The 23,286-nt window shown below is 44.9% G+C and overlaps 1 protein-coding gene across 3 annotated transcripts in view; it reads left to right on the forward strand.

The window, feature by feature from the left end:
- The first annotated feature begins 3,472 nt into the window (after positions 1 to 3,472).
- The window catches only part of FUBP3 (far upstream element binding protein 3), a 63,910-nt gene continuing 44,096 nt past the window's right edge, over positions 3,473 to 23,286 (forward strand). For all 3 annotated transcript variants that reach the window (XM_063316069.1, XM_063316071.1, XM_063316070.1), the window contains exon 1: positions 3,473 to 3,581. The gene's annotated coding sequence lies outside the window, so the exon portion shown is untranslated. The remainder of the gene's footprint in view (positions 3,582 to 23,286) is intronic.

The following is a 23,286-nucleotide window of genomic DNA, read 5'->3' on the forward strand; positions in this document are numbered from 1 at the left end:
AGTGGTGTATGGCTGGGCTGGTTCTTTCTAAAATCGGTGATAATCTCCTTAGTTTTTTCAGCATTTAGAACCAAGCTATTTATACCACACAAACCTAAGGTGGTTCCACATACCAAATGTAGTCCTTTCAAAATTGTATGAAATTGTCTTAAATGGGTTTGGGTCCACCAGGCTGGTTTACACTAGATGCTAGACTTTGCACGCGCTCACAGACCAAAAGCTAAACTTTAATTTAAAAAAATTCCCTTCTCACCCCTAGGGGTGGCATGTGTCTTCCTCAACCTCGGGTCCTCTACCAGAGGCCTGGGAGTTTGAGGGTTCTGCGCAGGATCTCAGCACTGCTCTCTTCTGGACAGAGAGCTCTGATGTTGCTCCTGGGATCTGCTGGAGCCACCCTCCCAGCTTGGGAGTCACAGCCCCCAGTGCCCCTGCCACCACTGGGACCACTTTGACCTTCCCTTTTCACATCCTCTCTCGTTCTTCTTTCAGCCCCTAGTCCTTCTCCAGCTTCTCACACTCCTTCTTCCAGATGTTGCTGTCACTTGGCACCACTCCATCTGTCACCACCGCTGTCTTCTGGTCCTTGTCTACTACCACGATGTCTGGTTGATTGGCCAGTACCTGCCTGTCCGTCTGGATCTGGAAGTCCCACAGGATCTTAGCCCTGTCATTCTCCATGACCTTCTGTGGAATCTCCCATCTGGACTTGGGAGGGTCTAGCCCATACACCGTGCAGATGTTCCTGTATATACTATAATATATATACTAATATATATTACCCGTTCAGTCGTGTCCGATTTTTGGAGGCTGCCTGGACAAGTCCCTGCAGTTTTCTTGGCAAGGTTTTTCAGAAGTGGTTTGCCATTGCCTCCTTCCTAGGGCTGAGAGAGAGTGATTGGTCCAAGTCACGCAGCTGGCTTTCATGCCTAAGGCGGGACTAGAACTCATGGTCTCCTGGTTTCTAGCCTGGTGCCTTTAACCACTACACCAAATTGGGTCTCAAATTTTAATATGACATACTTACCTTTCCAAGTATTTCCAAGAGACAGAACCACCATTTAAAAGGCCCTGTCCCTTAATTCCATGCGTTTCTTTCCTAGAAATACTTGAACTCAACATTCCACACAAAGTTTTCAGGATGGCTTTCAGCCAAGCTGGAATCCAGAATTGTTGTGATTTGTGATGTGTTATAATAGAGCTGGAAGTAAATCAGCTTGGCAACAATGGCTTGGGACATGGGGGATTGATACAGATCTCAAGTGGTACCACACCCCTGAGCGGAAATGCCCCAAGATGCCTGCTATCCTTCTGTCAAAAAGGAGAAACGCTGAATATTGTTGAGTTGGCCTAAGACATTGTTGAAGACAAAGCCCCAAGAGAAAATAAAGAGCATTAACTTGACTTTCCATGAGCAACATGAACCAAGGAAGAATTTTGCATGAGGAACATCTATGGTGGAAGAGCCTTGAGTGATGGATATCCACTGTGGAACATTAATCAGGAAAGCATTTTCAGTGAGGAACTTTAACCAATGAAACATTGTGGGTGAGTATCTATTTCAGAAAAGCTTTGGATGAGTCTAATTGTGGAAACACGCTTCCCATGAGGAACATTAACTGCGGAGGCACTTTGGATGATGAATGTAAACAGAGGAAGCATTTTGGATAGGGAGCATCTACTGTGGAAGAGTTTTAAATTAAAAACATATATTGTGGAAGTGTTTTCCAGGAGAAACTTTAATCAAGGAACCATTTTGGGTGAAGAACATTTACTGTGGAAGAGCTTTGAGTGAGAAAAATCTACTGTGAAGGATTTTGGATGGAGAACATCTACCATGGAAACATTATCCATGATGAATGGATAGAGGAGGCATTCTGGGTGGGCAGCAACTCCCATAGAAGAGCTTTGGGTGAGGAACATCTACCACGAAGGAGTTTGCATGAAGAATGTTGACCATGGAAGCATTTGGGGTGGGCAGCATCTCATGGAAGAGCTTTGGGTGAGGAACATCTACCGTGAAGGAGTTTGCATGAAGAATGTTGACCAAGGAAGCAATTGGGGTGGGCGGCATCTCATGGAAGAGCTTTGGGTGAGGAACATCTACCACGAAGGAGTTTGCATGAAGAATGTTGACCATGGAAGCATTTGGGGTGGGCGGCATCTCATGGAAGAGCTTTGGGTGAGGAACATCTACCGTGAAGGAGTTTGCATGAAGAATGTTGACCATGGAAGCATTTGGGGTGGGCGGCATCTCATGGAAGAGCTTTGGGTGAGGAACATCTACCGTGAAGGAGTTTGCATGAAGAATGTTGACCATGGAAGCATTTGGGGTGGGCGGCATCTCATGGAAGAGCTTTGGGTGAGGAACATCTACCGTGAAGGAGTTTGCATGAAGAATGTTGACCAAGGAAGCAATTGGGGTGGGCGGCATCTCATGGAAGAGCTTTGGGTGAGGAACATCTACCACGAAGGAGTTTGCATGAAGAATGTTGACCATGGAAGCATTTGGGGTGGGCGGCATCTCATGGAAGAGCTTTGGGTGAGGAACATCTACCGTGAAGGAGTTTGCATGAAGAATGTTGACCATGGAAGCATTTGGGGTGGGCGGCATCTCATGGAAGAGCTTTGGGTGAGGAACATCTACCGTGAAGGAGTTTGCATGAAGAATGTTGACCATGGAAGCATTTGGGGTGGGCGGCATCTCATGGAAGAGCTTTGGGTGAGGAACATCTACCGTGAAGGAGTTTGCATGAAGAATGTTGACCATGGAAGCATTTGGGGTGGGCGGCATCTCATGGAAGAGCTTTGGGTGAGGAACATCTACCGTGAAGGAGTTTGCATGAAGAATGTTGACCATGGAAGCATTTGGGGTGGGCGGCATCTCATGGAAGAGCTTTGGGTGAGGAACATCTACCGTGAAGGAGTTTGCATGAAGAATGTTGACCAAGGAAGCAATTGGGGTGGGCGGCATCTCATGGAAGAGCTTTGGGTGAGGAACATCTACCACGAAGGAGTTTGCATGAAGAATGTTGACCATGGAAGCATTTGGGGTGGGCGGCATCTCATGGAAGAGCTTTGGGTGAGGAACATCTACCGTGAAGGAGTTTGCATGAAGAATGTTGACCATGGAAGCATTTGGGGTGGGCGGCATCTCTCATGGAAGAGCTTTGGGTGAGACTGAGATGGAGGACCTCTATGGTGGAAGCCTCTGGGGCAGGAATGTCTCCCACCAGGGGCCCCGATCCTGCAGGCGCTGCGCGCGAGGAATCCCACCGCCGCGCGTGGCCAGCAGGCAGCGCAAAGGGAGGGCGGCGACGCGCACGCACTCCCGCCACGCCCCCTCCTGCTAGCCACCCCTCCCGCGGAGGAGCCCCGGCCACGTGACGCGGCCCTGCCGTGACGTCACCCGTCCCGGCTCGCCCGGCCAGCGCCGCTCTCCTTTCCCGCCCCCTCCCCGTTCTCCTTCCGCTTTCCGGCGGAAGCGAGGGAGGGACTTCCTTTTCCGGGTACGGGTCCCCAGGCGGAGGGAGAGCGAGGCAGCCGGAGCGCTTGAGCCCCCGGGCGCAGGACGGAGAGGCCGAGTGAGTGGCGGCGGCCGCGCGGGGCGGCGCGGGCGGTGGAGGGCCCCGCGGGGGCGAGGGGGAGCCGGGGCGCGGCTCCGCGGGCCGCCAGGGCAGAGCGGGCAGCGGGAGGAGGCCGCAGGCCCGGCCTTGGCTTGACAGGAGGTGGGCCGGGCCGCCCGCGGGGGGGCCGGGGAGGCCTCTTGGCCTCGCCCGGCCGCCCGAGGCATGCCGGGAAAGGGGGCCAGCCGCCTCAGGGCTCCCCCGCCCCTTTCCGCCCCGCTGACGTTTGAACCCGAGGCGCTGGGGGGGGCCTGTGCGTTGACAGCCGCCCCATCTTCGTCCTGGCTGCCTGCGCCCCCGCGGGCCCACCAACAGCCTCCTCCCCGCGCTTGGGGCCCCGCAGCAGCAGCACTTCGTCGGCTTTGCTGACGCGCTGTCAGTGGCCCCCTGGTAGCTTGCCCCTGGCTGTGGAGGCTCGACCGCCCGGGAGCGCCCAGCAGCCTTGTCCCAAGCGGGGCTAACCCGGAGCAGAGGGTCCCTTGCCCTGCGCTTGCTTTCCTGCGCACGCAGAGCCTGGGGAGGGCCGTAGAGCATCCAGAAATGAAACCCGGCGGCCCCATCCTCAGGGCCGGGGTTTTTGAGACCTCCTGCCAGAGCCTGGGGGCTGCGTAAAGCTGCATTAGCTGGCTGGTGCCTCCTCCATGCCTCCTCCATGCGTCGCAGCGGTGCTTCTTTCAAGCCAGCTGTTCTGACTGGTGCCCGTCGACTGACCGCCTGCCGTACAAAGACGCATTTGCCCTCCTCTGTCTACTTCTGGGGGGCTTTATTAGTTCAAGCTTGACCGCTTTTCGCTGACTTTCTCGCCCCGAGACCGTTCTGAGCAACTCCGATCACATTCACTTGCAATGGGGGCCTTTTAGCTAAACTAAACACCCTTTATATCTTCTTCTGATAGGGGGAATGCTGCAGCCTTCTTACAGCAGTTTGCTCTTTTCTGCAGCGGTGCAAAACCTGCACGCAACTGGAAACTGTCCCGTTCTTGGGGCTTTGTCGTCGCCTTGCCTAGTCTCCTCTCCTCTTGTACTTCTTTTTTTAGCTTCTTACAGCGCTTTGCTTCGTTTCTGGCCCTGCACCCGAGAAAGTTTGAGTTCCTCAGCTCTTTCGTGCTTTGGTTTTTACACATACGTACGTCTGTACCTGCCACGCTGCTGTATTCTTTTCCTGGGTGAGCAGCTCTTTGCAAAGCACAGAAAAGGAAGAACAGATTGTAAGCTGAGGAAATTAAAGTGCGACGTAAGAAAAGAAAAATGGAAATATTTGCATCTACTTTACACAAACATTCTACCTCTCTGTAACTTTCTAGCCTTATAAACCATCCTTGCTTCTAGCCACATCCATACACTGCTCCCTACTATGTTCTTGTATATTTTTAACTTCTGACCTCTCTGTTTTTGAGAATCTTAGCAACTCCTTCTAACCTTGTTCTTGTTCTTCCCCTTCCTCTCTATCCACCCACTTTTCCTTTATTTGTTTTATAAACCAGTCCTCTTTCATCCTCTGTATATAACCAGACTGTCTCGCCACACTCACTTTTACATTTAGCCCAGAATTCATTCAGCATTCCTGGTTCTGCATCTTGATTTACAAGACCCCTTAAGTCTCCCATTCCTACTGCATCCAACTTAGTTTTTTCTACAGTACAGCCAGCTCTCACTTTCCTATAAAAAAGGGGGCAGAAGCACACTCTTGTAAATCTCCATTTTCTTTTCTTTCAACAAACATTCATTCTGTGCAACAGACTATATGCTTCCTGCTACTTTCCTACCAGCATGTATACATCTTAACATTTCTCCATCCATTTTCCACCTTTATTAAATATTGTATTAACATACGCAAATTCATCTACTTGACTTAAGTTTTTTTGCCATAGATTCATAACTTGTAATTGCTCACTTCATTTTCCCTGTCAAACACAACCACCTTGGTTTCTGATGCATTGATTTTCAGATCCATGCTCACAGTTGCATCCTACAATCTATTTAACATGTGCTGCAAATCATTCAGGTTCTCAGCCAAAATGTATTTATTTATAATTTAGATGACTAAGATGCCCCAACTCAACATGAGCATAATCTGTACAGGTAGTCCTTACTTAAGAATCACAATTGGGACTGGAATTTTGGTTGCTAGCAGTCATTAAGCAAACCCGACCTGAGTTTATGACCTTTTTTGCAGTGGTCATTAAGCAAATCACGCAGTGTTAAGTGAACCACATGGTTGTTAAGCAGATCATGTGGTCCCCCCTTGATTTTGCTTGCCGGAAGCTGTCTGGGAAGGTTGAAAATGGTGATCACGTGACCACATGACACTGATAGTCATAAATGCAAACCAGTTGCCAAGCGCCCAAATCATGATCGCGTGAACGTGGGGGATGCTGTGACGGTTGTAAGTGTGAGGACCGGTTGCAAGTTGGGTTTCCAGTACCGTCCTAAGTCCAAACCATCACTAAACGAATGGTTGTTATGCGAGGACAACCTATATACAAAAGTATGTATATAACCATACTCCCAAAGAACTCTAACATCATCACAGCAGTTGCTTATATATTTGTCCATAAATAAGTTAAACAATTGAGGGAGCATCACCCATCCATGTCTTACTGCCTGCTCAGTGTTAAACCCTTTGCTAAGCATTCCACTTATTCTCACGCATTCTTTAGTTCCGTCATATATTTACTTGTATTCAGCCACCGACCTTCAACTTCATATTCATGCAGAACAAAACTTTCAGCTCGACAGACACACACACACACACTCTGGGGAAGAAAAGAGGCAAAAGCAGGCAGGTGAGATCGACCCGGTTCTTTGCAGAGACCTTCAGGACAAGTTCTCTTATTCACTTGAGGTCAGCTGAAATTGACAGTCTTTCTGCATCTTAAACACATCTAAGTTCTCTTAGGCTTCATGATTTCAATCTAATTTAATCTAATTCATGTTTATCAGGTGCTCGAAATGTTAGCTGAGAATTACAATCCAAACCTCTTGATGAGGCGGTCAAATTCACATGCACCCCCCCCACCAATTTATTTATTTACTCAACTTATATAGCTGCCCATCTCACTTTTAAGTGACTCTAGGCAGCTTACAGTAAAACAAAAACAGAAAATACATAATGCAAAATAAAAACTCATAGCAGCCGGCATGATCTAACCTATCATCTATACAACCTGGAGACGGGCTTGGGTACAAAGCCATGTATGTATTTATCTCATATCTTATGTGCCTTTATGTATGTCTCATGAAAATATAGAGGAAGCTGGTTTGATGCAGTGGTTAAGGCATCGGGCTAGAAACTGGACGGCCCTGAGTTCTAGTTCCACCTTGGGCACAAAGCCAGCTGGAGGACCTTGGGCCAGTCCCTCTCTCTCAGCCCTAGGAAGGAGGCAATGGCAAACCACTTCTGAAAAACCTTGCCAAGAAAACTGCAGGGATTGTCCAGGCAGTGTGCGAGAAACGGACACAATTGAACGGATAAAAAATAATTAAAATATGTAATGTAACCTAAACAAGCCTCACCTACCGGATCATCTAGGGAGAAGCTCCTTTCAGGAGGGGAAGGAAGCTGAAGCTAGGAGGTGATGCTTTTCAGTGGAAGTGCTTGGTGCTTTGGAATAGTCTTCCAGGGGAGATCAAGTAGCCTCCCTCAGTCCATTCTAAACATCTTTTTGAAGGATGTTAAAAACTGAGCTCTTTCTTTTGGTGAGGCTTCCAGCTGAGTTCATGATTTGCACCCTCTCTTATTCTTATTTTTATTCTTTGCCTTTGTTTGGGTGGTTGTTGAGCTGATTTATTAGTTTATGATTTCCTGGTATGGATGTTTAATATAACATGGATATTTTAAATCGTTTTTCATATCACAGAAGCTGCCAAGAGTCCTTAGGTTGTGGTGGAACATAAATGTGATGAATAAAGTATAATGCTTATTGTATTGTTGAGCATAAAAATAAATATTTGTTTCTTTTAAAGCAGAGGTTCATAACCTGAGGTCTACAGACCTCTTAAGGCTCCATGGATAAATTTAAGAGCATCTGTCCTCCTCACCTTGGATGGGAAAGATATTGCAACTTTATTTTTCCTAACTTCTAATTGAAATTTTGATTTCCATCAATAATGTGTGTAGGCACCAAAGTAACGTGTGGTCTGTATATTCCCAAAAGTTTGTTAACTTCAATAAATCTCACTATCTAAAACGATTGTATTCTAAAAAGGGGCACAGGTAGTCCTCACTTATCAACCATTTGTTTAGTGATGGTTTGGACTTACAACGATGCGAAAAAAAGCAACTTATGACCGGTCGTTTCACGACTGTTGCAGTGTCCCCCGTGGTCACCTGATCACGATTTGGGTGCTTGGCAACTGGTTCTCATGACCGTCGCAGTGTCCCGTGCTCACATGATCACCATTTTCAACCTTCCCAGCCAGCTTCTGGCAAGCAGAATCAATGGGGGACTGTGTGATTCACTTAATGACCACATGGTTTGCTTAATGCCCATGGTGATTCACTTAGCAACCGCTGCAAAAAAAGATTGTAAAATCAGGTCAGATTCGCTTAATGACCACTTTGCTTAGCAACCGAAATTCTAGTCTCCACTGTGGTTGTTAAGTGAGGACTACCTGTAGTGTCTTGTTGTTTATTTAATGCATTAATAACAGAGCACCTCCATTTTTTATTTTATGCATTTAAATAGTTTTTTTCTGAGAAGGGGCCTGTAGGTGTCCCCAGACTCTCAAAAGGTCCATGGCACAGAAAGGCTAAGGACCTCTGTTTTAATGTAGCCTAGATGCCAAAAGCTTTTTTCTTTCTTGGTCATTTCAAATCATTAATCAACTGAAGTGATGTGAGAAACCCAAGAAATCCTTCTTTTTCTTCCTTGGAACATCTCTGTTTTTGATCTCCTTTGAAGAAAAGGAGAAAGGCAGTGAGAGAAAACTGCTTAGCAGCCAAGTTTACAATTCTATAAAGCACCCTCTGTTTGAAACTATTGGTATTAGAATAGCTTTATCATTTCATGAAGCAGCTGGGGTGCTCCTTGGTATCTCTCTAGGGAGGCCTCTCGAAAAGAGATGAGATAACTTGGATGTGTGAACATTCACAATATATGTCATGCTTCTCAACTAGCCACCCCATTAGCATTGTTACTCTGTCATTTTCTTTTCCCACAGCAAGCACATTAAGGATCAATCTGTCTCTCTTTTCATTGTGCATTAGCTATTTAATATCCACAAGTTGTCACCACTGTGTATTCCTTCAAGGTTGAACAAAAAAACCTTGCATGGTGACCTTCCCAGGTCCCGGTGAAGTTGTCTTATGCTGTTGGCCCCTATTGTTGTGTATCCTGCTTACTCTAACAAGACAGTCAATGAATTATAACTTATATATCTTAATCAGTCCACAGAAGATTGTCTGTGTCAGGCAACCTGCTTTAATCTTCTCCCACCCTGATTACAGATTGCATTTGGGCAATCCATAGATTCTCCTGTTGCTTCCCAATCTACCAGGTAGGAAGGACTAGTGGTTCAGGTCATGTTTGTCATTTTGTTCAGTCTGCACTGAAGTGCTTGTATCTTGACACTCTTGCACCATACTAGGTTCAGTAGAAAAGGCTTAGTATCTTTAACACCTACAATAAACAGGTTTTCTTTGCAGTCTCAAAAGGCTGTTCTATAAAGTACTATATAAATACCAGAGAGTAGCACTATCGTGCTTAGGACCGACCTCAAGCATCAGTTTCTCTTCAGTCATTTCAAAGAGAATTTGGATTTTTCCTTTTCTTTACACGATGAAACTCTTGTCTCTTGTACAGGTACAAGGTCTTAGAAAGGGTGGGCAGATAATTGAAATTGTAAGGGTCAGTTCTCAGGTTGACAAGGATTCAGGACAGCACTAGTAAAGAGAGACCTCCAGACTCATCTGTTATCAGTGAAAAGGCCCTGCTTCCTCACCCTTCAAGCTTCTTTTCAAATATCTTAGGAGACAAACTGGCATTTAAATGGGAAATAGTTAATTTGCCAAATTTCTGTAACACTTCCTTTCAGTTCAATAAATCTTGTTAAGAAGACTCTGTACGATTTGTTCTTGGGAAAACGATTACTTTGAGTCAACTGTCCCAAAACCTTGACCGCAGCTTTCCAAAGTTCCAACAATTTGCAGTCTGGATTTCTTTATATTCCTGGGGACACGGTGGAGTCACAGAAATAGAGGTGAATATCTATTTCGGGCCTATCCTGTTTATTTTTGCAAATGTCACCATCTGCCATCTTTTATAACTATCTCCTCTAGGTCTTTTAATAGGCATTGTCATTGCATAAACTTTCTAAGAGTGTTGTTTCTTATTCTAGAGTTTGTTAGTCATCTAAAGGCCCCCTTATGTTCCACCTTATCAAAGACTCTGTCCTTTCCTCAACCTTCCATTGGAAGACCAATCCATGTTTATGCCCCCTTCCCCCATGACCACATATGGCATAATCATACTTCTGAATCATGCTTGATGTCTCTTGCCATAGTAAGCAAAAGCAAGATAGCAGGCCAAGAGCTGAACTATTGGCATAGTGTCATGTATTCTTGTAGGATTCAGCATTTTTTGAGGTCCTACATTGCTAAGATTCACAGATTTTGCCCGGTTTTGGTAACCAGACTCAGTTTTGGTTGAGGACCTTCTGCTGACCAGAGTTGGAAATATGCTTGAAGATTTACTTGTCTACCTCCTGGCTGCTGATATCCCTGAGAAGTGGCTATAGGAGATATCTCCTAAGGCTTTCTTATTCGTTGTTGGCTAACAAAACTTCTAGAGTCCCCTAGGAGTTGAGTGTAACACAATTTCAACCATTCCTGTAGAGCTATACTTGAGCATTCCATTTTGTGAACCTGTATGCTGGTTTATGAAAAGGGATGTGGTGGCGCTGTGGGTTAAACCACTGAGCTGCCAAGCTTGCCGATCGGAAGGTTGGTGGTTCAAATCCACGTGACAGGGTGAGCTCCCGTTGCTAGTCCCAGCTCCTGCCAACCTAGCAGTTTGAAACTACGCCAATGTGAGCAGATCAGTAGGTACCGCTTCGGCGGGCAGGTGACGGCATTCTGTTTAGTCATGCTGGCCACATGACCACGGAGGAAGTGTCTTTGGACAAACGCCGGCTCTTCGGCTGTGAAACGGAGATGAACACCACCCCCTAGAGTCAGACACGACTGGACTTAATGTCAAGGGAAACCTTTACCTTTACTTTACTATGCTGATTTATGAGTGCAATAAAGATTGATTTGATTTGAGGTCCTCCGAAGCAGAGCACACAGAGGGGACATTCGCCATATTTGAAAACAGGACTGGTCCTCGCCTCACCATGTTTTGAATGTGTTTGGGAAAGTACCCAGGTCCAAGTTCAAGAGAAGAGCTGAGGTTCATTGCATTTAGCTGGATATTGCTGGAATAAACCTATTTGTAAGCTAGTGCTTCTTTAATGTGAATGGCTATTGAATCTCTTGACCAAAGACTCCCTTGGGCAAATTAGGCTTGTGTTAGACTAGTAGGTTCACATTTTGAGTTGAACTATAATGTGATTAGATTGGCTTTGTCTTAGCAAATGGTCTAAATCCAGTTCTGGTCTGTGAACCATGGTTTATGGCTCAGTGTTGTATGCTACTTTACTCACAGTGGCTTGCTCAACAAATTGTGGTTGAAACAAACCATGGTGTACTGTGATGTGTGAATCTAGCCGCTATAAGTGATGTGAAAGTATCTGAGTGCTTGAACTATGACCAGAGGGAGTCAGGTTCAGGTCCACCCTCAGCCACAGAAGCTCCCTAGGTGAGTTTGAGTCAATCTGTCTCACAGGGTTGCTCTTGTGAGGACCAGGTAAAAGGAGGTATCTCCATAAGCTGGCATGACTTCTTGAAGGAAAGGCAGGATATTAACCTGTGAAGTAAAATAACTCTTCAGTCATCTGGAGAATTCTTCTGAGGGCCATAACCACAGCCCAAATCTTATCCTTCACTCCATAGGTAAAACATGGCGAAGAATGTCGTTCCCTCTTTTGCTTTGGAAAGGAATTAGGGTGCTGTGTAGGGCAGGCAGTGATACTGGGATCCTCTGGCTGTCAGCCCTGATGCCTTCCAGCAGTGATATCTCCCAGGGTAAGGTAGAAGTACATTCTGGCATGGAGAATCTATTTAGGCTGTTGCTTGAATCTGCCTTTAAATATTTATTTATCTGGGGGGCTTTCGAGCACCTTTGGATTTTGCTGGCATCTGGGGCTTCACTGTGCTTAGTTTTCAGAGCAAATGCCTTTAATAAGGTTCTTAAAAGTAATATTATCGTATGTATTACAGTCTATGTAAACTTCTGCACTATTCTCTGTCTAAGCCACCACTGGAAACTATATGGGATAATAGATCTTACTGTTTTAATAAAGTAACAGTGCACATGAAACACTCTCAAAACTTGAAATATGCTTCATAAATTATGATGACGCCTATGGTGTTATGTTTCTGTAATAGCCTGGCATTGGCTGGAACTTTCTACTGTGGGTTCGGACAATCCTGGCTATTTTGAATCATGATAAATCAACAGTGCGCACTGCTGATCCTGCTGACTATTGTCATTGCACGGACAGCTCTATCCATGGCTTGTTTGGCATGCTGTCCAAACCACAGTCCCTGGTCAGGCCACATGCTAAGAAACCATGGCAAAAGCAGTGTATGGCTTATTCATTGAAACAGGTTGCACAGCAAAACAGCTAGTGCAATTATTTGTTAATGAGGCAGAATTTAACTTGCCACATCATTCTAGCGCATTCACTGTTATCCGGTGCATTCGCATCAACCCCTTTCTGGCTGTGCAGTTCTGTGCAGATAATGTAATCCAATGTGTACCCTTGATTGCACGCACAATCACGCAACTTGCTTGCTTCTCTTCGACCTATAGATCTGTTTTTTTTTCTCCTATCCCTTTTCCTCATGAATACTATGTGTGGTTATGGAAAGCATCCTTGAAAGGTGGAGTTTGGCCTCGAAAATTCTATAGGAAGACACCCGTTGATTGTCATGTTTTTCCCCACCCCACCCTTGATAAGATTTCACCTCCTGAACAGCAAATGGTCCTGCCCAGGGCTTGGAAGGAAACTGGTCTAGAAAGTATTTTGTGGTGTAAGTTAGTGGAGAGCAGATTACAGGATTGTGTTGTTTTTCACCCAAACCTATTTGAGGTCCTGATTAAGGGACTAAGGCATGTACAGCTGCCACTTAGATGTGTGGACACTTGCTTCTAGCTGTCCCAGGTTGGGTTTTGTGTTTTTAAAGGACTGTTATCTTGGACAACCCTAAAAAAAAGTGCTTTTAATCAGGCCTGGGTTCTGAAAATGGGGACTTTGTCTTGGAATTGCCAATGTGTCTCTCTGTACTGTACACAGAATGAGTAAACACAGTGGGAATTTTGCAATAACCCTTGCCCTGTTTTCCTGGTGAAACTGCACAGGGGGATCTGGTGTAAGTTCCAGACTCTTAGTATAGTAATTACTTTTACCTCAAGAAGCAGCTAACATCTGAATCTGTTAGGTGTAGATCATAGGCACGGTCGGCTGGTCCTCTTAAGGTAGCAGTCTTTAGGAAGAGGAACATCCCAATCCCTTAAGGAAATCTGTGCACATAGGAAGGCTCCTCTGTGTGTGTGTGTGTTTATTTTTCACACTTCTATCCCACCGCAATCCCAAGGCAGCATACATGGAATGTAAAAACCGAGGAAAACATGCATAGCACAAATGTCCATAAAAACAATGAAAACAACAACTAAGCATGTTTGCTAGGAGGTCAGTTAGCCATGCAACTAGAGAGGGCACTGGGCTAAATGGAAGGCCTTGGTTTAACTTGGTAGCCTTTTGACTTTATGCTGCACGGAATTAATCCATTTTTGTTATTTGCGCAAAGATTGGTTCACACCACACCCCTAGCCAAGTCAGTTCAGAACCTGACATTGATGAAGTTGCAGTCAAGCCACAAAAGACTCCCTGAGGTTGTTTGAGTGCAACGGCTAGTCTTTAACTAACCCAGATACAACCCAGCTTTTGAATTCTTCTGTTTCTTCTTTCTTACTGAATGCATTTCCCCTTTCGAGCACCTGAGTAATGGGAAAAGTTAAGCTACGTGGCTTAACTGTGAGAATAAGACACCTGTGATACTGATTCTTCTCCAGCAGAATTTCAATCCTTTGCTTTAAGGACTAAAGGATTGTGAGGGTAGTGATGGGCACCCCTTTTCTATGGCAGATAATTTTGATATGTAATTTGACCAACGTCACAAAAACGCTTGCTTCCTTTGAGATTGTGTTATGTTTGTGACAGGCACATCTTGAAATATTTTTTTACTTGACTTAAGTAAAGCATAGTGAGTGTCCTGGCTTAAGCCAAGACCACGCTGAGATGAGGAGAATGTCTCTGGTGTTTATTAAACTGCTATAGTAGACAGAAAATCCTACCAAACTGAAGGAGTGTGGGAAAACCCAGGCAGATAAACCCCAAAACTCAAGGCGGGTCTGTTCTGGGTTTCTCTGAATGACAGCTCAAAGTCTCTAAACTACTCATGCGCTTTCCCCCCTGGATAGGGGCCTCCTCCCGCTCACCATCCGTACTCACGACAGTGAGAGCATGTTTGTATGTATGAGAGTATTTATCATATCTGATAAAAGAACTGGTACTGTTGAATGTGAGTGTTTGGTTGGGCTAAAGATGCTTCTCTGCAAAAGTTAATGTCTGTCTGTTTGGAGCAGTGGTTCCCAACATGGGCAGTGTCTGGATGTCAGCACTCAGCCAGCATGACTACTGCTGAGAATTCTGGGTGTTGAAGACCACGCATTTGGAAGCTGCTGAAAATCATAGTGCGCTCCAGATTAGAATCTGCATTTATCAGCCCCAAGCATTTGTTCTTTCATAGAATATAACTTATCTTTCCCCAACCTGGTACCTTTCAGGTAGAATGAATTTAAGCTCCTGCAACCCAAAGAGGCTAATGGGCTTTGAATTATGGGAGCTGAGTGATTACCATGTTGGGTAATGCTTCCATGTTTAAAAAGTACATCCATGCCCTGTCCGTAATTCTGGGTCTCTGCCAGATTTTTTAAAATAAATTCCACTTCAAGCCATGGGTTGGTAGAATAACGAGCGTGGATAATCTCTGCACTCAACTCAAGGGGTTGCTTAAGAGGCCTAGAAATCAGAGCATAAATCATATTTAAGGCTTTTCTGTAAAACTTGACCCATGTTTGGGGTTTGATTTAGAATATAGGAAGCTGTCTGAACATCTGAAACCATTGGTCTGCTTAGCTCTGAATTGCCTCTGTTAACTACAGTATCCATAGTTCTGTAGTCCTTCTGAGTCCTCCTTGGAGATGTTGGACTTGAATATGGGACCGTTGATGCTCTACCACCAGTTCCGATTTCTTCATATAGTTAAGTTGTAGACCTAACGTCCTCTTCTTCCACCACAAGTATTAGGAATGGACTTTTTAGACTTTGATTTGAAAAACAGACCAAAGAAAATGTGTCTTCAAAGGTGCCTTGACAGACCTTCGTTATAATTGCCCAATACCTTTTGGATGCATTTTTCAGGCTCTTTCCCCATTGTTAGAAGGGAACACTTACAGTCACAATTCTCATGAACGGCCTAAACTGGACTCAGTTGTTTTGATTTAGGGAACAGATCAATCTAGTTTGGGAATAAGCAACTTGGCACCCTTGAGATGTTTTGGGCATCTACCTTTTCTTCCTATTGGCCATGCTGATGGAGTTGATTGAAGCTTGGAGTGTGAAGCATCTGGAAAGCACACGTTTTTTTAAATAATCCTTGGTCAGGTTCAGTATCCTGCTTTTCAGACTGCCTAGCCAGAGGCCTCCAGGCAAATCTCGTAACAGGAATCTACAACAATTTTCCACTATTGCTTTCCTGTCCTGGAACTTGTCACCGCCATTTGCTTCATTCTGTAGCAGTGTTTCGCAGCCTTGGCAGCTTGAAGATGTGTGGACTTCGACTCCCAGAATTCCCCAGCCAGCATGCTCTTTTCCCAGAATCCCCCAGCCACTCATCTTTCCCCTGCCTCGGCTTTATCCCTTTCTCAAGCCACATAAGTAAATTGGCTCTCGCTATATTCCACAAGAGTAAATTTAGTAAGTAGATGCTGCATTGAATGATCCAGCTTATATATGCTATCCTTGCTTTGGGGGCACGGGTGTCAGACAGTTTTGTTGCTTGACCCGAGTTCTAGTATTGTATGAGAGGAATTAAAACTTGGTTTACTTCTCATGATGCAGCCTCCTCGTAGAAACCTCACAAATGTTCCTCATTCTGTCTTTATTAATAAATAAACTTTATTTACCCTCCCGCCCCCACCAAATTTTAAAACCTGCAAAGGTGCCCATCCAGTCTTGCGACTGTTTTGGTTTCTGAAACTTTTCCAGGTCAGCAAATGTTTTTCCATTAAGGGGTGGTGAGAATCTGTATAATAGATTTGTGCAAAGCCTTTGCAGTTCAGCTGGTTTGATGGGCCTTTTTCTACTTCTTCCCAACGGATTTCTAGCGTGGGTTTTTTTCCCCCTTTTCTCTGTCACTAGATGGTTGGTTTTCACTGAATCATTTACCTTTCTTTCGTGAACAGTTGCTGCCAATTTAGCCCGCTGTGTATTTGTAAAGTCAGGATTTTAGTTCCCCAATGTGCCCAGTCTAAAGAAGTTAATTATTTTTCTCAGCTTGGGTTTTTATCCAGAGTGTCCACAATCTCCTCTCCCCTTGCTATGTATCTGTGATTCCAGATAACTGAAAACCGCTAAAAGTCATTCTGAATTCCGGGCGTCTTCGTGGATACACCCAAGTAGTTTTTCTTGGGACCGGTGTAGAAATGGTTTGCTGTTACCTTCTTTCAAGCTCTTTTTTTTTTCAGTTCCCATGCTAGCCTGAAAACCTAGAATTTCCTTGGGGAGTCCCATTCAAGTACTAACCAAGTCTAGACATAGTTTGCTTTTTGACATCAGCCATGATATCTTTTAGGAACATGCTGGTCTGAGACCATAATGATTTGACTCAACTTGAGTACAGGTAGTCCTCGCTTAACAACCATTAGTTTAGTGATGGTTCGGACTTATGACGGTGCTGAAAAAACCAACTTGAGTCCAGTCCTCATGCTTATGATCATCACACCATCCCCCTGGTCAGGTGAATTGGGCACTTGGCAACCAGTTCGCATTTATGACCATTGCAGTGTCCCACAGTCACAGGATCACTATTTTTGACCTACATGGCCGTCTTCCAGCAAGCAAAATCCGTGAGGAACTGCATGATTTGCTTCATGACCATGCAGTTTACTTAACACCCACATTGATTCTCTTAACGACTGCCATGAAAAAGGTCATAACATCGGATCAGATGCACTTAATGACTGCTTCGCTTAGCAACCAAAATACCAGTCTCAATTGTGGTTGTTAAGTGAGGACTACCTGTAGAAACAAATTATGTTGTTCCCCAAAGAGATCAACAGGGAAGTCCCTCTGTGGAAGCTGCCTGTTTGTTGCACTTTTTTTGCACGTTGCCATTTATCCCGTCTCGTGAGGCTCAAGTGAGCTGGCGCCACATTTGAGCCATAGCAAGTTGACTTCTGGTTTTCAATGATATGGACTTGTCATACCTTTTAAATGCTTCCTTAAGGAACATCCTTTAACGTGCTGTTGGAAGAATTATGCTGGAGTTGCCAGTTCTTGTCTGTACACATTTTCTGCCTTTCCTCCCTGCCTGCGCAACTGCACATGAGTACATTGGATGTTGCCCCTCTTTCCCATTTCCTCTCTCTAAGGGCACTGAGTTACATAAGCTGGGTCAGAAAGATTTGCCAAACAGCTGCAGCCTCCAGTTTGACCAGACCGGCCCTGAAAAATAGATTTGAACTTTTTTGGTTTCTCAGTATTAAAATAGTCCCAAAACTGGGATCTCTGATAAGCTGCCATCCTGGCAGGAAAAACAGGCATCATTTTGGCCTATGCAGTCAATAAAATACGTTGTCAAGAGTGGATTGTACCAATTGGGGCACAAACTGTCCCCCCCATAAATATTAGGAATAAAACCGCTCCCTGGGAAAGCAACCAATTGACTAGAAGGGGTCAGAAGTTTTTCTCACCGTCTTTTTCTTGCATATAATATAACTCCATCTACAATTTGGAGGGATAGAATATCCTCTGGGCTGTTTCAGTGCTCTGGAGACTGGAGTGTAGCAATTAAGCAGAAATGCCAGCATGGAGCTTATATTTTAGCAGCGGCAACACAGCTGCAATTAAAAAAATCAGGCTGACAATTTAAAAGGAGCCCCCCGCCTTCCAGGACAGTTAAAAAAATAAAAATAAAAATCCCAGGCTGGCTAGTTCAATCACTAAAGAGTAACATGATTTGATCTCTTGCTCGGGTTTTACTTTGCAAAGAATAGCCATTCATTCATTCATTCATTCTTGCCTTGAGAAGAAAAGTTTCATTTATTGTCGATGCTTTGTCACAAGGTGAGTGCCAGTCTTTATGGCACAGGGGGGCCAATGATTGAGGCATTGGGACTGCGGATTTATTTATTTTTTATTTTTATTTATTAAGCAAATTTCAGGTCAGGTTCCCGACCTTCAGAGTGGCCCATTGGAGGATGCTGAGAGATCAGCAGAAAAAGGGTGGTCTGTTTTTGTTTTTTGTTTTTGGTCCAGTTTTTCCGGTCCTGGGTGAGGATGAGATTGGTAGGCCTTCCCCAGAGCAACTCTTCTTATCTTAAAACCACCTCAAACCAGAGTGAAATTGCACTGCTGAATGTCAGGCATTTTGCCACCCAGTTTGGGCAGTGGGACTTGGATTTCTGGGTGGTGGCATTGCAGATTGCTCACCCAGTAATTTCACGGCACTCAATTTGGCTAACCTATGAAAGACCAGGTCAGCCTAAAACCTGAATTCTCTTCTCTTCTCTTTTTTCCTTTCCTTTCCTTTCCTTTCCTTTCCTTTCCTTTCCTTTCCTTTCCTTTCCTTTCCTTTCCTTTCCTTTCCTTTCCTTTCCTTTCCTTTCCTTTCCTTTCCTCTTTTCTCTTTTCTCTTTTCTCTTTTCTCTTTTCTCTTTTCTCTTTTCTCTCCTTTTCTTTTCTTTTCTTTTTTCTTTTCTTTTCTCTTTTCTCTTTTCTTTAACGCACAATTTTTTTAAAAAAAACTGCATAATTATAAAACCTCAACTTAAATATAGAGGATGAATGCCCTCACTCAGGACCACTAGAGTCTAAAAGCTCACCGAAGCAACTCAGCCTCGGCGTGCCAATGAAATATCAGCTGGGTATTCTAGGAGGTTCAAGCTCATGTCAAGGGAATGATTTTGTCCCCAGATAATGGCGGTGTGCTTTTCTGTTGATTTTCAGGAGGAAACAAAATAGATACATTGAAGCCTCAAGTAGCAACAGAGCCCTCTTTATTTGCTCTTTATTTATTTACTGCTGGGGTTTCCTGTGCTGCTCTGCTGTATTCCAGAACAGCTCTGAGTTGCATACAGCAGAACTGTGGAGGTGAACCATATCCAAATGCTGACAATTAAAATGTATTATGGTAGCACCAATCAGCACAGGAAAGCCTTAATAAATAAGAAGAAAAACCTGTGTCCAGAATGCTTTCTTTTAGAGTCAAGGTGGCATCCCATTTTGGAAACTTAGTAGGAAGGGGGTAGTTCTTGTGCTTAAAAATATCCCCAAGTTTCCCCATGTGGTGGGAGGGCAGTGAAAAATCAGTCCCTACTCATTCTGGTGACATAATCACATCCCCATTTCACCTTCAGTGGACCTTGACCTCCCAAAATCAGGAGGAGGAAGAGATGATGATGATGATGATCAAAAGAGGTCTTGCAGCAAAGTTCTTCCTATGGTTATTGGTGCGTTTGGCAGAATAACGAACTGATTGAACAAATTATTACAAGGATTAAGTAAGTCAGCCATATCAGCTGGAGTTACAAAAGGAAAAAAAAAAATCACCTTGCCAGGCAGATGTTACCTCTTCTGATGTTGATGTTGCCTGGATGATTCTAGAAATCATCTAAGCAACGTACTAAGATGGAACATCTGCTCACCTGGAACTTGAATTCCAAAGAACCAGTCCCCGATGTACCCTTTTATTCTTTATGTCGTATATTCTTCGATAAATAAAAACATCTTCCCTTTCCCCTTCTCCTTCATCATCATCCCTTCTCCATCATCATCATCATCATCATCCCTTCCCCTTCATCCCTTCTCCTTCTCCATCATCATCCATTCCCCTTCCCCTTCTCCTTCATCATCATCCCTTCTCCTTCATCATCCCTTCTCCATCATCATCATTATCATCCCTTCTCCATCATCATCATCATCATCATCATCCCTTCCCCTTCATCATCATCCCTTCTCCATCATCATCATCATCATCCCTTCCCCTTCATCCCTTCTCCTTCTCCTTCATCATCATCATCATCCCTTCCCCTTCCCCTTCTTCATCATCAACTCTTCTCCTTCTCCTTCATCATCCCTTCCCCTTCATCATCATCCCTTCTCCATCATCATCATCCTCATCCTCATCATCCCTTCTCCTTCCCCTTCATCCCTTCTCCTTCTTCATTGTCCTCATCCCTTCCCCTTCATCATCATCCCTTCTCCATCATCATCATCATCATCCCTTCTCCTTCCCCTTCATCCCTTCTTCATCATCATCCCTTCCCCTTCATCATCATCCCTTCTCCATCATCATCATCATCCCTTCTCCTTTCCCTTCTCCTTCATCATCACCATCATCCCTTCCCCTTCCCCTTCTCCTTCATCATCATCCCTTCTCCTTCTCCATCATCCCTTCCCCTTCCCCTTCATCATCATCCCTTCCCCTTCCCCTTCATCATCATCCCTTCCCCTTCATCATCATCCCTTCTCCATCATCATCCCTTCCTCTTCCCCTTCTCCTTCATCATCATCCCTTCTCCTTCATCATCCTTTCTCCATCATCATCCCTTCCCCTTCCCCTTCATCATCATCCCTTCTCCTCCTTCATCAGCATCATCATCCCTTCCCCTTCTCCTTCATCATCCCTTCTCCATCATCATCATCATCATCATCCCTTCCCTTTCATCATCATCCCTTCTCCATCATCATCATCATCATCCCTTCCCCGTCATCATCATCCCTTCTCCATCATCATCATCATCCCTTCTCCGTCCACTTCATCCCTTCTCCTTCTCCATCATCATCATCATCCCTTCCCCTTCATCATCATCCCTTCTCCTTCATCGCTTCTCCATCATCATCATCCTTCTTCCCCTTCATCCCTTCTCCTTCTCCATCATCATCATCATCCCTTCCCCTTCATCCCTTCCCGTTCTCCTTCATCATCATCATCCCTTCCCCTTCCCCTTCTCCTTCATCATCATCCCTTCTCCATCATCATCATCATCATCCCTTTTCCTTCCCCTTCATCCCTTCTCCATCATCATCATCATCATCCCTTCTCCTTCCCCTTCATCCCTTCTCCTTCTCCTTCATCATCATCATCTCTTCCCCTTCCCCTTCTCCTTCATCATCATCCCTTCTCCTTCTCCTTCACCATCATCCCCATCCCTTCCCCTTCTTAATCATCATCCCTTCTCCATCATCATCATCCTTCTTCCCCTTCATCCCTTCTCCTTCTCCTTTATCATCATCCTTTCCCTTCTCCTTCATCATCATCCCTTCTCCATCATCATCATCATCATCCCTTCCCCTTCATCCCTTCTTCTTCATCATCATCATCATCATCCCTTCTCCTTCCCCTTCATCCCTTCTCCTTCTCCTTCTCCTTCATCATCATCATCATCTCTTCCCCTTCTCCTTCATCATCATCCCTTCTCCTTCTCCTTCACCATCATCCTCATCCCTTCCCCTTCTTAATCATCATCCCTTCTCCATCATCATCATCCTTCTTCCCCTTCATCCCTTCTCCTTCTCCTTTATCATCATCCTTTCCCTTCTCCATCATCATCATCATCATCATCATCCCTTCCCCTTCATCCCTTCTCCTTCATCATCATCATCATCATCATCCCTTCCCCTTCTCCTTCACCATCATCCCTTCTCCTCCTCCTCCTCCTCCATTGTGTAAAAGGTTTGCCCACCTCCTTTCGGTATCAAAGCTTAACACAAGACTTAAAAAGTCACAGAGCAAAGAGATTTCTTTAGATATTGGCAAGGAGAACCCTCAAGTCACCTTGTAGGATAAATCTGCTGCATCCTCTAGCACTTTGGTTAATTTGCTTTTTGGGTCTTGTTCAGGCTGGAATGTCGTGATGAATGTTATTGCTTTGTGCAGAGGGTCTGAATCTATTCCTGTGTGTTTTAGCCTTAGCAGATGGTCAGGGGTCATCAGTTTCATCCCTGTGCAGAGAGGAGGGAGGGAAATGTAACATGCTACCCCTTCTGGGGGCAAAGAGCAACAGGTCGGTCTTCTGGGCAGAAGACTTCGGTATTCCTTAAATCTTCTGCAAAAGGGAGGAGGGCAGTTCCTCCGTCAGCAGGAACCACAGGGGCAGTAACTCCACATAGCTGAGATAAGGCTGTCAAGTAGTAGCAAAAACAAAAACAACCTCCCAGCTTCTTAGTTATCCACATTCCTGAAAAAATAGCTACAAAACGCGGAGTAATTCTCATGATCAAAGTGCTTCTTTCACAAAAGTCGGCTTTTCCCTGCTTTTCTTCAGAACTATTGAAGCTTTACCGTGGTTGGGGTCTTTAAAAGTTGAACACACCTACTGTAAGTTTCAGAAGGCAAATTGTCTTCCTCGCACTCTTCCTTTAAGCGGCCTGAGGAATGACGGAGGAATCACATTGTGACACAACCGACACCTTTTTTGTTGTCTGCTGTTGATTGATTGATTGATTGGTTAGGTGCCATCAAGTCATTTTTGACTCCTAGCGACTACATAGACAGATTTTCTCCATGACAATCTGTCCCTAATCTGGTCTTTCAGGTCTTCCAGCGATGTACCATCGCTGATATAACGGAGTCCATCTCCCTTGTTGCTGATTGTCCTCTTCTTCTCTTTCCTTCCACCTTTCCCAGATTATGGACTCATCTGGGGATTGTGTGGCTTGCCTGAAATGAAGTTGGTTGGTTGATTATGTGCCGTCAAGTCAGAATCAGCTCTTAGCAACCATGTGGCTGGACCTTCTCCAGGAGGATCTGTCCCCAGCCTGGTTCTTCAGGCCTTTCAGTGGTGCACCATCACTGCCGTAATTGAGTCTATCTACCTTGCTGCTGGTCATCCTTCCTTCTTTCCACCATTTCGGACTTCTCTAGCAATTGCATGGCTTGCTTACGTAGAAACTGATGGATGGATGGATTTGTGTGCCATCAAGTCACTGTTGACTCTTAGCAACCACACAGATAGATTTTCTCCAGGAGGATCTGTCCCCAACCTGGTCTTCCCTTTACATTCATTGCTGCTGTAACTGAGTCCACCCACCTTACTGCTGGTTGTCTTCTTCTCTTTCCTTCCACCTTGCCCAGCCTTAGAGCCTTCTCCAGAGAGAAGTCTTCGCATAATGTGTCTGCTGTTATGGGTGGAAAAATCACCTGCATGAAGGGAAAAAAAAATCCTTTGAAATGCATAGGGGATAACAGGGTTGTGGTTAAGAGCACAGATGGG

Source organism: Candoia aspera, chromosome 16 (assembly GCF_035149785.1).
Source record: "Candoia aspera isolate rCanAsp1 chromosome 16, rCanAsp1.hap2, whole genome shotgun sequence".
NCBI lineage: Eukaryota > Metazoa > Chordata > Lepidosauria > Squamata > Boidae > Candoia > Candoia aspera.